The following is a 15,611-nucleotide window of genomic DNA, read 5'->3' on the forward strand; positions in this document are numbered from 1 at the left end:
GCCGACGGGATGAAGATCAGCCGACTGAAGCTGAACACGGACAAGACGGAGGTCCTCATCCTCGGCTCCAACGTTTCCGCCTGGCACGACTCCTGGTGGCCGACTGCACTGGGGCAGAATGGGCAGTTTGATTATAATTCTAACTGACCCAGGGAACATGGTGGAATTTCGAGTTTAGTATGCCTGAACTCAGAATGATAAAATACACCTTTTAGTGAAGTTGGTTTTAACATTCTGTGTTTGAAAATACCACTTTTAGAAAGTAATTTTCTTACCTAAACCATCCAGCCTGCCTCTGCTAGGTTGTGTATTGTCTGTCTGGTTTGTGAGCGACAGGGGCTGGGGGGGACTCCAGGAGATGGGGTGAGTCAGCACAGTGCTGAATAGACCTATCTGCATGTAGATGGGTGGGAGGAGTCGCAGCTGGGCTGAATAGGGCTGTGCCTGCCTTCCACAATGCTGACTCCACCTCCTGTGGTGCGGCTGATAACCCTGTCCCACACTGATAAAGGAAGAAGATGCACACTAGCAGAATGCACCCAGAACTGGTTTGAACTAGGTACAGGACCCTCTGCCCTCAGAGGACAAAGGATTTGGTGGTATAAATATTGGCGCCCAGACCCCAGAACTTTAGATTACTTCTGAACTAAGGAACCTGCCAGGAAGAAGGACCGGGAAAGCTGGAGGAGGAGTACTGCCCCTATGCTGCATGTTGTGGGGTTGGCCTGCAGTGGTTGCTTCTGTCTTGGGTAGGGAAAGGACTGGACTGTGCTTTCTTCATCCTGCTGTTAGAGTTTTCTCCAAGGGCTTGAAGTAGAGCTTGCCTCCTGATGGAAGTCTCAGGGATAGAAAAGACTTCAGAGAACTCTTTTGGATCAAGAAGACTGCCAAGAAGAAGAGCTGGAGAAGCTGTGAGGAGGAACTACCACTTTGCTGTGTGCTTTGCTGTGTTGGCCTGCAGTGGCTGCTTCTGTCTTGGGCAGTGAAAGGAATGGACTGAACTTTCTACTTTTGTGAGTTTCTCCAAGGGCTTAAGGTCGGGCTTGCCCCCTGTTCAAGAAGTCTCAGGAACAGCAAAGACTTCAAGCCCGACGCCTTCTACAACACCACTGCCGACTCCGTGTCCTGAAGACACAGCAGAGGGCACGGCCGCATTGCCGCACCACAACCTTGGTCTCACCCACGACGCCTGTCGCCGCCTCCACCGAGCCGCTGCTTGCACCACGACCTGTGGGCACCGCACTCTGCACCGCCTCGCTCCATGCCGAAGCTTTAACACCGCGAGAGCACCGCCTCAAAGCCGCACCACAACACTGGTCTCACCAACGACGCCTGCTGGCACTCTGCACCACCTCACTTCACGACGACGCCTTGGTATCCCCGACAACGCTGCTCCACGCCAGACTCGTAAAGTTATAAGACGCACCTTCTCATCCTACCGACACCGGTGCCATCGACTCCAGTTCGTCAGTCAACGACAGCGCTTCAGCAACGATGATGCCGCTGCTGCACCGTGACCTGCCAGCACCGTGACGAGCACTGTCTTCAACTCACATTGTGACCCTGGTCTTACCGACGATGCCAACTGACGCCGCCACTGAGCCGCTGTTCGCACTGTGTGCTGAGGGCACCGCAAGCCGCACCGCTGCACTTCGCAGCACAGCACCCGACACCTGCCAACGCCAGCGCTCCTGACTCCATCAGAGAGGAGATCGCCCTGCAATGCGTGTGACAACGAGAGGTCATCGACGACCTGCATTTCTGAAAGATACTGTTTGCGGGTCTTCCCGACACCGTAGCTGACCCGCGATGCCGCGGTCAGCCAGAACTGTTTGGATTTGTTTGTTCACGACGCCCTGATAGCCCTGGACGGAGCTATCGACATCCAGGAACTGTTTTTCAAGGATACTGTGATAACTGAAGATTTTTAAGTACTGTATTGTGGATTTTTATCGTTTTGGTCTTGTTTTATGTATATAAAATTATTGGCCATTTTTCTAAACTGGTGTGGTGTACTTTTGTAGTGCTTACATTTTATTACTATTGGTGTTTTGCAAATGCTTTACACACTGTCTCTAAGATAAATCTGACTGCTCGTGCCAAACTTCCAAGGGGGTGAGCAGGGGTGATTTTAGGAGTGTAACTCCCTTATCCTGACTAGGAAGAAGGGTCCCTACTTGGACAAAGGTGCAAGCCCTTGCCAACTAGAGACCCCCATTTCTAACAATTCCCTTTTGTTGACTTCTGAAGCAGTCAGATGTTAGTGTGTAATATCCACAGTGTATAGGGTAATTTTCCACTGTTGGCCTCAGGCGAAGACAATTTTTGAACTCCACATAAGATAGCCAAGTCTCATGTTCCGTTGAGAGCTCCCTCTCTACATTCTCAAAAAGGGGAGCTTTTCCCAGTTTAGGAAATAGAAGACACCTCTTATTTTACTATTATATTTTCTTATCCTCTTTTCTCTACTCATAATTTATTTTCCCGATTCCTAGGGCAGCAGAGCCCTTTATAAATCCTCTTAACATAACAAATTTGACTACTGAAAGCACTTTAAATGATGCACATAGTCATCTCAATTCAAATGTACAAGATTTGTGATGAAATGGCATGTATTAGAATGGGTGACCTCACTGCGTAATACACTACCAACCCCTTTAGGTCCAGTCAGGTTTAATTTTTAAACCTCTAGCTCAACCTTGGGTAGCTGTGGCACTGAGCAGTCAGGCTTATACAAAGGAACAATCATTTAAAAAGCACCAAAACAACTGCAGAAGAAACAAACACAAGAAATCGGACACCAATTTATAAACGTAGACTAGATTTTTATATATTTTTAGACACCAAATGAAAAAGTTCCACCAGAGGATTCCGGTTATACAGAATTTACAAGGTATAATAAATCATAGCTTTTTACTTAACTGCAACCAACCACTGGCATTTCAACAAATTTGACAAAGACATTTTTTCAAGCACAACTAGGGAATCACTGCGGTTGCTTAATTACTTTAGGCAACCATTTCCAGGAGCCAGTCAGGGGACCAGCAAGGTCCACAGAGAGTTACCTCATCAAGAAAAGCCGTCTTCAGTGCAGTTCCAGTGTCAGTAGCTCCTTGCAATTGACTTCTATGGAGTGGTCCTGATGCCAGGGATTTAGAATGCTGGAGATGATCAAGGACGCCCACTGGGCTACCAGTCACCCTGTACAGCGGTTTCAGCGGTTTGCTTCTTTTGATGGTAACTTGCCTTCTGGGTGACCAACCTGCACTTCGACAACTCTCCTGGGTCTAGCAGACTCAGAAGCAGCTTTTGAGCATCAGGTCTGGTCCCTTGGGCTACACGGCAGCGAGTAGCAGCGATCCGGCAATCCAGGCTACTAACTCACCTTAGCAGGCTTCTCCAGCTTTTGTTGCCCTGTACAGTGAACAGGAAGTCAGTCAACTGACCCTTGGACTCTCGTGCTTCGGCTGGGCTCAGAAGACGTCTTCTCTATGAACATGATACAGTGGGCACGTCCCTTTTCCCCTGCTAGCCACCAGGTACAGCAGGTGCAATGCACATTGGTGGTGCATCCTCTCTTTGATGGGTCAATGGTGAAGCAGGGCAGTCCTTCTTCAGTCCTCATCTACAGTCCAACAAGATTTGAGTTCTGGGGGCCAGGGTGGCCCTTTTATGCCCAGAAAATGCAAGCAGGGGAGGTCATAGTCACTAGTTAATGGACAACTAATTTCCCATTCTCTTGGTGACTACTTCCTAAGAAGTGTGAAGTGTGGCATCTAGCTATCCCAGAAGTCTCTATTCTGCCCACTTCCAACCTGGCAGAACCCTACTCTCAGTGTGCAAAATTCCCTAGCCCAACCCAGAGGTGTGGCTACCAAGGGTGCTACTAGCACCAGAAAAAATGGTTTGACAACTAGCTTCCCCTATCTGTCCCTAGTGCAAGTCAGTCTACCAGAATTTTAGAGTCGCCCCTCTACCAAGTGTTTGCCAGTTGCCTTCAAAGGGAGCTTCCTTTTTAAAGTTTGGCTTTTGGGTCAACTCCTGTGTGGCTTCCAGCCAGGGAGAGGTAACACCTCTCCCCCATGCAGGCTCCTATTTTGTCTTTCCCTAGGAGTAGTTTACGCCTCTCCTCGGGAGTCAAGAAAGCTGTATTGGGGACAGACCCCATGCGTAACTGTGAATGGCCACAGAAGACCTTCGGCAACATAGTGTTAACTACGTACAAGTTGCACACCGCAACAACTTATTTTAATTTTGACTCGAGCATCAAGTTGAGCTTAATGTAACAAGTTTGCTTGATACCTTAAAAAACCGACTTTAGAAGACCCAGTCAGAAGTTAGTAGGGCTGTTACTCTGCACTCGCCAACGGGGCTACAAGCATTTTTCCACAGTAAAAACCACAATTGCATTTTTTCTTACTGTTGGAACACGTAAATGTGTATGTTCCACTTTCTAATACACTGTACACTGCCTTAGAACTCGATAGGCCTGCTTTAGGGGTGACATATATATTAGAAAGAGAGATTTGTGATTTGCTATTTTTTTAAACGGTAAGGTTGAGTTAGAAGTGTAAAACTGCCCTTCCAGTCTGCAGAGGCAGACTGGAAGCCACGGTTTACCTGTGTCACACCCAGGGTGGCACAACCAGCACTGCAGTCCCAGGGGTGACCCTCTAACGTTCGGGCCCTGAGTACCATATACTAGCTTATGCCAATTGGGTATAATCCAATCCAACATACATTTTTTAAGGTCAGGGCACTGGCACTAAGGTCGGGTTAGCAGGCCTCATTGCACTCTCAGAGTAGTACAACCAACAGAACCAGTCCAAAACTTTGGGGGGTGACAAAACAAAAAGAGGCATTTCATTATAAGGTTGTTATAACAAGAATGACTGCAATCACAGTCTAAAAAACCTTAATTCCCTAGCTCACCAATAGCACTGATAATCAAGACAAGATGCCGCTCAATTTGAAAGTAAATCAATTTTGAATCTTGAGTAATGTCTTCACGCCATCCTTAATATGATCTATCTGCTCGAGTATGCTAACGGAAATGTTGGGAATGTGTGTACAAAACTTCGAACCTACTATCACACAGATCTCCTCTTTGGCTGCTGCAAGGTAATCTAATGCCATTCCATTCTGTCAGAGCAAGGTGTTCTAGGCATCTAACTAATCTGTCATCAAACCAAGGCAAATGACCGTGGCATTAGCTACTTCAAGAATTTGAGTACTGCATCTAATATCTCAGATGGCCTGTCCTACACCATAGAGTACAGAGCAGAATGTCTCAAAGAGGAGATGACGTAGCGAGAGAAATAGACAGACCCCAGCGTACTATTGAAGCAGCAAGGGGTAGGCTTTCTTTCCGCAGAAAGAATGAAAGTATCCTTCTTGGTGTCAACACTTGTGAAACATCAAACTAGTGGGGAGGCTGTGCTTGAAGAGCATTGGATCAAAATGTGTAGACTAAAACTTTACGTTCAGTTTTCGCCCCAAAAATACTTTGGTTATCTGCTTCACGGTGTTCACAGAACAGCCCTTCAGAAAAGGCACGATGAGTAATGGACTCCATAATGGCCAAGGGGATTTTAATATTTTTCAAGGGCTTGGAAAGACTGAGGGAGATGCTGGGGCATTCAGGTAGTCAGTGGGCATGACAGAACAGCTCAAGGCAAGTTTTGTTATTTCTAAGGGACTCTATCAAAGGCACTACTCCTCTTGCCATCAACAGTCATATCCAAAAATATGAAATATTAATCGTTTGGTCATATTTCTCTAGCGACAGCACCAAGGACTTACTTTCGTGCACAGAGCAGCAGCCCCGCTGTAGGAAAGGCTCCGGACAGGTGACTTAATACAGCCCCAATCCACAGCAGCGATGTATCCAACCAAAGGACAGAAACTTAGGGCTGCGGTAAACACAAAAGGCCAGACACATAGACGGATTGAGTTGGGTGCAGCAATGGGGGGCTGTGGAGGTGCATATGGGTGGGAACAAGAGAGCAGCTCTAGCAGAGGGCCAAGCTGAGGGTTAAATCAGTTGTCTCTGTGACGTGCAGTACGATTGCATTGGGAGGAGGGGATCCATGTCATCATACCACAACACTTATTGGCTATGTTAGTGATGAGCAGCAGCGGTCCGGCACAGAGATCTTTCTCTGATGAACCCGGGTGAGGAGCCAATAACCAGGCTTGAGGGTTTGGTAGACCTCAGTTGGGTACTCAGGTAATGCAGTTCAAACCTCAAAGCAGAAACTGTAGGGACAGTGCATACGTTTTATGCAATATTGAAGGACTGCAACATAATTCTATTGTAAATCTAACTTGGCAGCAGAGATGGGAACGTTTGAGGGTAACATCAAGGGGCATCTCAGAACTATCTCATATGGGCTAAGCTTTGTTTTCTGTGTTAGTTCAGTCCTAATTGACCACAAAGCATCAGGTCATTCAACTTTTTGAGGGTGGTATTGTTCATCTCTACTCTCTGCTGTAATCTTATAGCAATGGAAGTGGCAGTCTACTCCTAAAGCTTTGCAAATATCCTGCACTACAGATGAGATGGAGCGTGCACACTGGTCACTCAATATGCAACTCAGGATTCCAAAACACAGAATAATGTCCCAAACAAAACACCCTACAACTGTAATGGCTTCTGCACTTGTGCAGGGATAAGCTCCCAGTCATCTAGAAAACCTAGAGACTATAACCAACACATATGAGTATGAAGCACATCCAGGCAGCTGGATAAATGCAGAGCACTTTAAATGCAGCTATTTCCCTAACCTGTGACCTGTGTTGATGCTAACAGCTACCACTGCTTTAGTTTTATCAAACTTGTAACTGCCATGTTCAGAAACAGCTGCGATCTTTGTAGGTATTTCCGCAGCTCAAAACATTATTGCAATTGCATTTATGGAAGTAGAGCTGCTATTGCCTGAACCCTTCATGGGAAGGTCCTCACTGATCTTAGAAGAAGATGCTGTTGTGTTTCGATTTAGATGTCCGTACATAGGTTTTCTTAGCCTATATTATTTATGTATGTGTATATGAATATATGCCATAACTAAAAGACAATGCTATTGCAGTATTATTTCTTCTTACTGCTTACGCTGTACGTATTATATCTTGCATACTGTCTTGAGATTGTAGCAGCTCATATCTCTTACACGAGAAACAAGACTGTTCAATAAATCCTTTTATTGAAACGCCCGTCTATCTATTTCAGTGTAACTCTGAAGAAACTAAGCATTCACGATTGACTGAGTGAAACTGTTATCTGTTGTTTCCATGATTCTGAGATATGTTCCGATTCTAAGGGAAACAAAGTTGTCATGTTTATGCGGTTGCCAGAAACTACTCCCTTCTTGTTTATTCAAGGAGTTTCTAGTGGCCTCTGAGCTAGCTGGCACACAAAGTAATTAAGTTTAATGTACTCGATAAAGGCATACTGACCTCAGTCCTATGCCGCAACTATAGTGTATATTATTCCAATGCGCAGAGCCTATAAGGGAAATAGGAAATTCACTACAATGCCAGCACTTGATGCATGAGCTAATAGTGTGGTAGTTTTCCCTTGAAATATACAAGGATTTCTTCATGATTTGCGTGTTCCTTTGAAGTTGGCCATTATAGGCTGCTGGCTAAATGTGAGTAAGCCAACAAATCAATGGTGCTCTTATCACCAAGATCAACACTTCGATGGGTTTCATCTTTAAAAGGTAAGCTTCTGTCTAGCTGACAGTGGCCATAAGAAATTTTGACTATGTAGTCCAACAAATCTCTGATCCCAAAAGGCTTGACAGGTGAGATTCCGCTGCTCATTATGGCCAGTTGAATTGCTGAAATTCATGGAAATCATGAGCAGCTGCTTACTGATCCCTGGCAATCCACAGTAGTCTGTTTCTTCTGGAAGGCTCTCTTTTTCTTGGAATCGTCACCCTTATCCTTCCTTGATCCCGTCTGAGAACCAACGTTCCTCACTCCGCCCATTCTCCTCTGGTTGCAGTGCTTGATAATAATTGGGGTCGAGGTAGGTGGGAATGATGCAATCTCGTGTTTACATCAGGGGGTGATAACCAACTGGTATGAAAATACCACTAATGCCTAAACGAAGCTGATTGCCTCTCCTGGTTCAGTCTGGACTAGTGATGCCCTTTGAGAATTCACTGGTACACCCAATTCTAAACACAGCATACATGTGCCTGAATCTGAAGGCAGCCAGGGCACTTTGAGCCCATCATGCAGTGAAAGATATTCATAGGAATTGGTGGAACCAACTGTGGTCCCTGCGCAGGTGAGAATGTGGATGAGTCCAAGGAAAGGAAAGCATAATTTGGCACCCTGACTAAGGGCAATGTAGTGGACTTGAGAGGGAGGTGGCTTCTAGTGGGTCTTGCGGCAAATCTTGAATGATTGTAGGGGAGGACTGAGAGGTAGAGAGGTAAGCCCCTCTGAGCCTTTCAGGTCAGCATTGCTATTGCTTGTCCTCCTTCAAACTGAACGTGATATGCATGCCTGCCAAGCCCATCTCGCATAGAACATAGTTTCCCCAAAACGTATAGGCCTTTTGGGTTTTGTAGTCCTACTATGGGACCAAGAAGACTCATTATGGTCCTCTCATAATACCACTTTGAGCGGGTTTAGGGTGACAAGAGGTCAAGTACAGTTGGCTTTGCATACCTCCATTCTCCATGGCTTACGGCCTTCAACAGATGGTCACCTTATCACTTGGCAGGGATTTTAGGAAGAAGCAAGGTGGTCGGGGAACAACAGGCAATAGACAGGTCACCCACATCAACTATATGGATGGTCTTCACTGGCATTTCTAGGATGGGATATTAAGTGTGGTTAAACAATGAAACTTCTTTTTATGACCCATCTTCTCCCACTTGCTAGGGCCTGCATTGCCTCTCCTTTTGAATTCACTTTTGGTGGATCTTCGTGTATAGAGCACCGGGTTCTTGCTGACACTACTAACTGGACCTTCCTAACCATACTTTATTCACAATGAGTGTTCTTCTGGGCAGTCTCTGATGCTTCTAGGACTGCAAAATTGTACTTTGTCTGGCCTGCTTCTCTCCTGCACAAATGACTCCTCACTCACCAGGACATGGCTTTAAGAATCACACATACATGTAAGGCAGGTCTGCTTTATAGCACAGCTATTTTTGTAGCCACCCACCACAGAAACCTGAGACTCAACACAAATTGTCTCAAGCAGTACATTATGGATAGCTCATTCCACAGAATCCAAAACAACTCGTATCTATCCTACATGGGCTTATCAGAAAGATATCCAGCAGCATTCTATATCCAACAACAGTACACACCATCGTCCCATCCTCACCTACAACTTCTCATATTCCTACAGCACAGGCTAGAAAGAACCCTCACCATCATGCAAATGACTCTGCTCCAAAGACATTCAAGGCAAAGTGGGCCACATCAACAGGACTCTCATGCACCACACCAACCTACACCTAGAAATACAGAAATAAAACTAACATAAACCTAATGCAACTTCATGCGGAAAAGCATTGTATCATGCGGCCTTGAGAGCGGGAATAGGTAAAAAGGAGTACACAGGGGGAGGAGCCAAGATGGCGACCGGGACGGCAGCGTAGACTCCCGGCTCCGTGAACCTCCGTATCCCGCACGGATATCCTGCATTAGATCCTCAGCCTGCGCTATGCGCCCGTGTTTGTGAATGAGAGCGGCAACCGATCGAGTGACTCCGAAGTTTCTGGCGGTTGTACCGCCGGAGAAACGGGTATTTGCAATTTGCGGCCTGTGCGGCCCTGGAGCCGGGACCTCGAGTGGACACCTTGGCCGGGTGGCAGTTTAACAACAGCGGCCTTTGGGGACTGGGTGGAGTCGGACTGCCGGATCGGTGCGACTATCGGCCTACATTTCGCCGTGGTCGCCTCCTACCACTAAGCGGAGCGGAACAAGTGCATGCCCGGGGTGGCAGTTCCACGCCTCTCCGGTGATTGCCTCTGCCTTCGACGGTGAGCTGCCCGAACGCCGCTTGTAACTCGCCCTGATTCCTGCGGGCTGCTCCCGGATTTTCGCGGGCGCGGGTCCGTGGTGGGGACGACTGTTGCCTGTGACTACATAACGGATACATTTTTGGTCTGCCTCCGGAACCCTGCTTGCCAGCGACATGGACCTTGATGCGCTTGCCCCTGGGTCCCGGTCCCAATACAGGTTGGACCTACCCGGCGGCCATCTTGTCACGATGAAGTCTACCATCCTGTCCACCAGGTCACAGCAGGATCGGGAGTGTGCGACTCTGGGGAGCGTAGCGGAGCGATCGCAGAGAGCTGTCCTGGGGTACTGTGACCTTCTCGAGGCTCTCGGTGCCCTTCATTCCACCTTGCTTCATGGCGTTTGGGTATTGGGGAGTAGGCTTGATGGTGTGGCATTAGCGTTGGGACAGTTGCGGCCCGCCTGTCCTCCGATACACAGGGACTTCCTGCACTGCACTCAGGATGACAATGTCGGGGCCACCCCTGTGCCTAGTGACCAGCTGGAAACTCCGGACAGTCTACTATTGTGTGATCGGCTGGCTGTGGGTCTGATCTGTCCCGGAGGTATTGGACCTGAGTGGGGGGGGGTGGCCTTGTCCGGTGTGCGGCCTCCGGCGACCCTGGGAAAACTCAAGCAACGGTTGTCTACTCTGGCTGATGCCGCCTTCCTGGACCTTGTGTGCAGTGCAGATCCTGGGGCAGCACTGGGAAAGACGTTCCTCCATAATGCTGACTGGGTTGGTACTCAGAGACTTCCACCCCACCGGGGTGCGTCGCTTCCTGGTCGTTTTTGGATGCTCCTTTACCGTGTAGCATTGGACATGGCGCCGGGTCGAGGGGTATGCATGGGCGGATTTGCCAAGAGTGGCCAAGGATAAGAATGATCTTTCAGTGGTGGTCGGCTAATAGGCGGGCGGGCTCGGGGTTGCGTGCTCTCATGGTATAACTGTCGGTATAGTAGGTGCAAAATGCTCCCCATCTTTCTTTGACATGGTCGATTTTGTGTTGCTTAATTGTTTGCTTTGGGGGAAACATAATGTGCGGGAGGGAGACGCCGGGGGCATGTTTTGAAGGCCCTCCTCCAGTTTATTAATATTCTCTCTACCCCCCCTTCTGGTGGGGTTCTTTTCTTACTCCTCTTTCCCTGTTTCTTCTATATTTCGGGTCTGGTTCCAGGGCGACAGGCACACTGCTGGGGGGGGGGGGGCCGTACTCATCTGCAGAGGTGCAGGGTGGGGGGTTGGGGGAGGGGATTCTTTAGTCTTTCATCTCTTTTTTCCATGGCCTCCTTTTTCTTCTCTGATTCTTCTTGTTTTCTTTTTCTGGGGTCAGCGTGGTACACCTCCTTTGTTGTGAATCGTTGCCCTTCTATGTGTGCCACAATTTCCGGGGTGTTCGCTGGGCTTTAGGGCAGGGGACTGCAGGCGCAGCTGGGCATGATATTCTTCCCCATCCTGAATTTTTTGTGTCTGCGCCATTGATCCAATAGATTGCTGTTTATTGCTTACGTTTATCATTCTGCCTGCCTCTTATCGCTGTTGGGAAATTGTTCGGCACCTGATCCTTCTGTCTTTTTCCATTATAAAATGAAAACCCTTTTTATCCTTTTGTCCTACCTGCGCTGTTCACTGGCCAGACTATAGTAGCATGAAGATTCTGCTCCCCGAGGTGCTGCCTGTGTTAAAATTAGATCTCTGTTGCTCTGACTGCTTAGCGGCCGGCCCCGGGGGGTTGTAGGCCCATACTTGTCATTGATTGAAATGTCAATAAAGGTTTTTCAAAAAAAAAAAAAAAAAAAGGAGTACACCGCCAAAAGGAGTACAACAGTATTTTCTTCCCAGTGGTATACAATATTACCTGTTACAGTTGACGCCCATAATCTCTGATTCCCACCGAATCTCAAGAAAAGCTCTCACGAAGCGCTGACCTGGACTGTGAGGCATATATGGAAAACACCACAATTAAGTCTACCAATGGATAGCTTACCACAACTGAGAAAAAAACAGAGAAATCTTTCGGCCCACCCACCAAGACAAAGGAAGGAACACAAATGATCTTCCAAGATCAAACTGACTTTATTCTTAAAATACCTCACGCAAACCATTAACAAAAACTTAACACTGATCTCACACTCCAATAACCACACAAAAAACAACAAAACAGAATGGGCTATCAAATGATGTCCCTCCAGTCCTAATGATAGATTTCCCAGATCCTCATGAGATGGGCTCTCTGATATTGAATGTGCTTCAATGCCATAACAAAGGTTGTTAGTGCTAATTGAATACAAATAACAAATCTTCTGGTAGAGACTATCTAGCCGCAGATACCTCACATTTTGAATATTTCCCAAGTGTCAGACTGGATACAGAAACTTTTAGTTAGTACCTCTGTGTGCCAGAAGGTGGTGCCATGTGCCTCCGCACTGATGCTGTTCTGCTCTGGAAATAATGAGCGGGCCGTAAAACCACCACTCCTGTGTGCTGTCAATTGCTTTCGCGACTGTTCGCGCCCGTAGACATTGAGGCCCAAAAGCAAATTAATACATTAGTGAGCAGGTTCCAAGACTCTTATTAATGTGTATAGTTCAATCACAGAATGAGGAGGCTGGGCAGGTTGGTGAAGAATCAGCAGCTAGACAAATTCTTTACAGGAAAGAGTATAATGGAAGGTAAGTGACTTGTTCTTTTGAGAGACTCCTAGCTGTAGTTCCTTATCTTTTGAATAGATACCAAAGCAGTACGTAACTGGAGGTGGGTCTGTGGATCGACTCAAAACAGCAAGTCCTGCTGGACAGAGCGGGCAAAGTGCCCCTTTTGACGAACCTTGCTGTCCAGATGATAGTGCTTTGAGAAAGTATGGAGGAATGTTCTCGTAGTGGCCTGGCAAACGCCTAGGACAGGGACTCAGCGTAAAAATGCAGTGGTAGCAGCTTTGGCCCTTGTAAAATGAGACAGCAGTCATTCTGGAAGCTGTTTCTTTGCCAATGTGGAGCAGATCTTAATACCGAGTTCAATTCAGCGGAAGATGGTGTGCTTGTGAACAGCTTTGGCCTTTTTCAAGCCAGCAAACCCAAAAAAGAGCTGGTTGTCTATTTAGTGTTCTTTGGTATGATTTCTGTAAGAGCTCAGATCCTTAAAGGGGTTAGGAAGAGCTTAGAACACCAGCAGGGTGATAGTTCGACCAAACGGCAATATAACCTTCTGCAGAAAGAATGCCCTAGTGCGCATGACCAGCTTGTTTGGGAAAAAGGTGGAGTATGGTGGATTAACACACCGAACCTGTAGCTCACTCACATACCGTGCTGAGGTGATGCCATAGAGACAGATCTTATTGACAAGGATCTGCATGGAACAGCTCGACTGGAGAGCACATCAGATAAATGAGGATGAGATAGAAGTCCCACTGGGGTATCACAAAAGGAGAAGGGAGTAAACGTGCTGTAGCCCTTTAAAAAACGATGACTTACACAAAGAAAGCTGATCAGGCAACTGTGTATTGTTTCTATGTTAGCCAAACTTGGTAGGCATAACTTTCGTTTCTACCTGTTCGCTCTCACCTAGAAGGTTGCTAATAGAATTCATGTGGAATTCTCCTCTCTTCACATCTCGGTTGCAGGTGCAAGAATTCAACCTCATGAGTTAGAATAACTTCTTTATTTCAGGAGCTAGACAGACATAGGGAGTAGAGCATGCCTTTGAACTGTGCTGCTGATAATGTAGAAGGTGTTTCTCGTTAGAGAAGGCCTGAGAACCAAGGTCATCGAGCAAGAGCCTGGAAGCACCATTGCCTCATGAAAAGTTACCTGCAAAGAGGGGTTTCATGAGTGTGGGGTGCGATTTTTGACTTTTGTATTGGGGTTAGGGACAGAGTCCAGGGGACTTCTGCCTTACCTGGAGAGAGGAGAGCATCTTAAAACGAGCTCCGTAGCTTTATGCTATTCGACCCATTCAACGCGAGGGTGCTTCTTAGGGAGACTTCATGTGCTGACACCTTTCTGGAGACTTGCCTGGGGAAATGTTAAGTAGGGATGTCATGCTAGCAGTAGTGTAGGGACAGACTAATGCTTTTGTATACGTTTTGCCAATGAAGGGGGCACTTGATGTTGGTGCGATAATTATCTCTATGTTGGTACTTGAATTGGCAACTCTGTGCATGTTGCACTGCCTACATTTCTCTTGTAGGATTGGTTTTGTATTAGTGCCCATGTACCTTTACACTCTCGTCTTGAGATGTTTGTATGTCCAACTTTTCTTGGCTTTATAATAAATGTACTTAATTTGGATCAGGAGTCTGTGTTCCTTTAGCATTATGAGTGAGAGGAATGTATAATTGGCTAATGATTTCTCTCCCTTCCACACTTACAAGCAGTCAACAAAGAGCCATCGACCAGAAGTTCCAGAGTAAGTCTAGTGGAAACCAGCTCCCTCACCAGCAGGTTTTAGAGGTGCGAGCCACAGGGGACTGGGACCATGACCCCACCCTGCTTTGTTTGTTGCAGTACCACTTGCTGGTGGTCTTTTCCATAAGCACCTGTACTAGCCTTTGCTTGATGGACTGCTGGAAGGCTTTTTATCGCCAAATGGATGGCCCTCAGCTCCAGAAGGTTGATATTGAGCCAATACTCTGCCAGAGGCCAGAAGCTTCCGATCTCTCGCTCTGCCAGGTGGCTACCCCAGCCCAGAAATAATGCGTTGGTCACCACTGTCAGTTCTGGGTAGGGAAGGAAGAGGGGTAGGCGCTGACCCAATCACGGCTTAATAGCCATGACTGCAGATCTTTCGCAGTCCCCCCTGACCCCCCCCCCACGAAATCTGCACCAGGTTGGGGAGTCTCTCTTGATGTTGGGCCACTGGGAATTGATATCCTACTCCAGAGCCTGGACACAAAGCAGGACTTGGAGCAGTCCGAGAGCTGGCTTATCCTATGCCTGGCAACAAAGTTTCAACTCACATTCCATGATGGCCTTCAGGGGTTCAGTGACGTGCAATCATTGCTCTACCCCGACACCACAGACATACCTGTTGGGGAACCGTCACAGACATATGTTTGGAAAGTTCCTACAGGGTTTGAAATTTGTTGTTTAGGGGGTGATATCCCTTGAACACTTGAGAAAGTTGCGGAAATCAAGGTAAAAGTGTCTCTGAGAGAGGAGAGGAAGCTCCAGGTCTTCGTCTGGTGGTGCACAAAGAAAGAATTGACAACAGGTGGGAGTGGCGCATTTATGGGTCCTGCACACCAGTTCCAGAGCAGAGGAGCGTCAGTGCGGAGCTTCTTGGCACCACCTTTCGGCGGACAGAAGTACATAGAAAAGGCTCCTGGACCCAGTCTGATTCCTGGGGAACATTCAACAGTGGAGGAATCTGCAGAAGTCTCCATCAGAATGGAGGTCTATTTCTGTCATTTGTCCTCTATTGCATTCACTTGCAAGGGAATACGTTTATAAATGGAGCACCAACTTCTATGGATTTTACCATTATACACTACAGCGGACCGAGGACAAAGCGCTGGTCTGTAAAAATTGTATCTGTCTTGCTTATTTTGAATACATGCTGGCTATTTGTACTTTAAAAGCATGTT

Source organism: Triturus cristatus, chromosome 7 (genome assembly GCF_964204655.1).
Source record: "Triturus cristatus chromosome 7, aTriCri1.1, whole genome shotgun sequence".
Taxonomy (NCBI): Eukaryota; Metazoa; Chordata; class Amphibia; order Caudata; family Salamandridae; genus Triturus; species Triturus cristatus.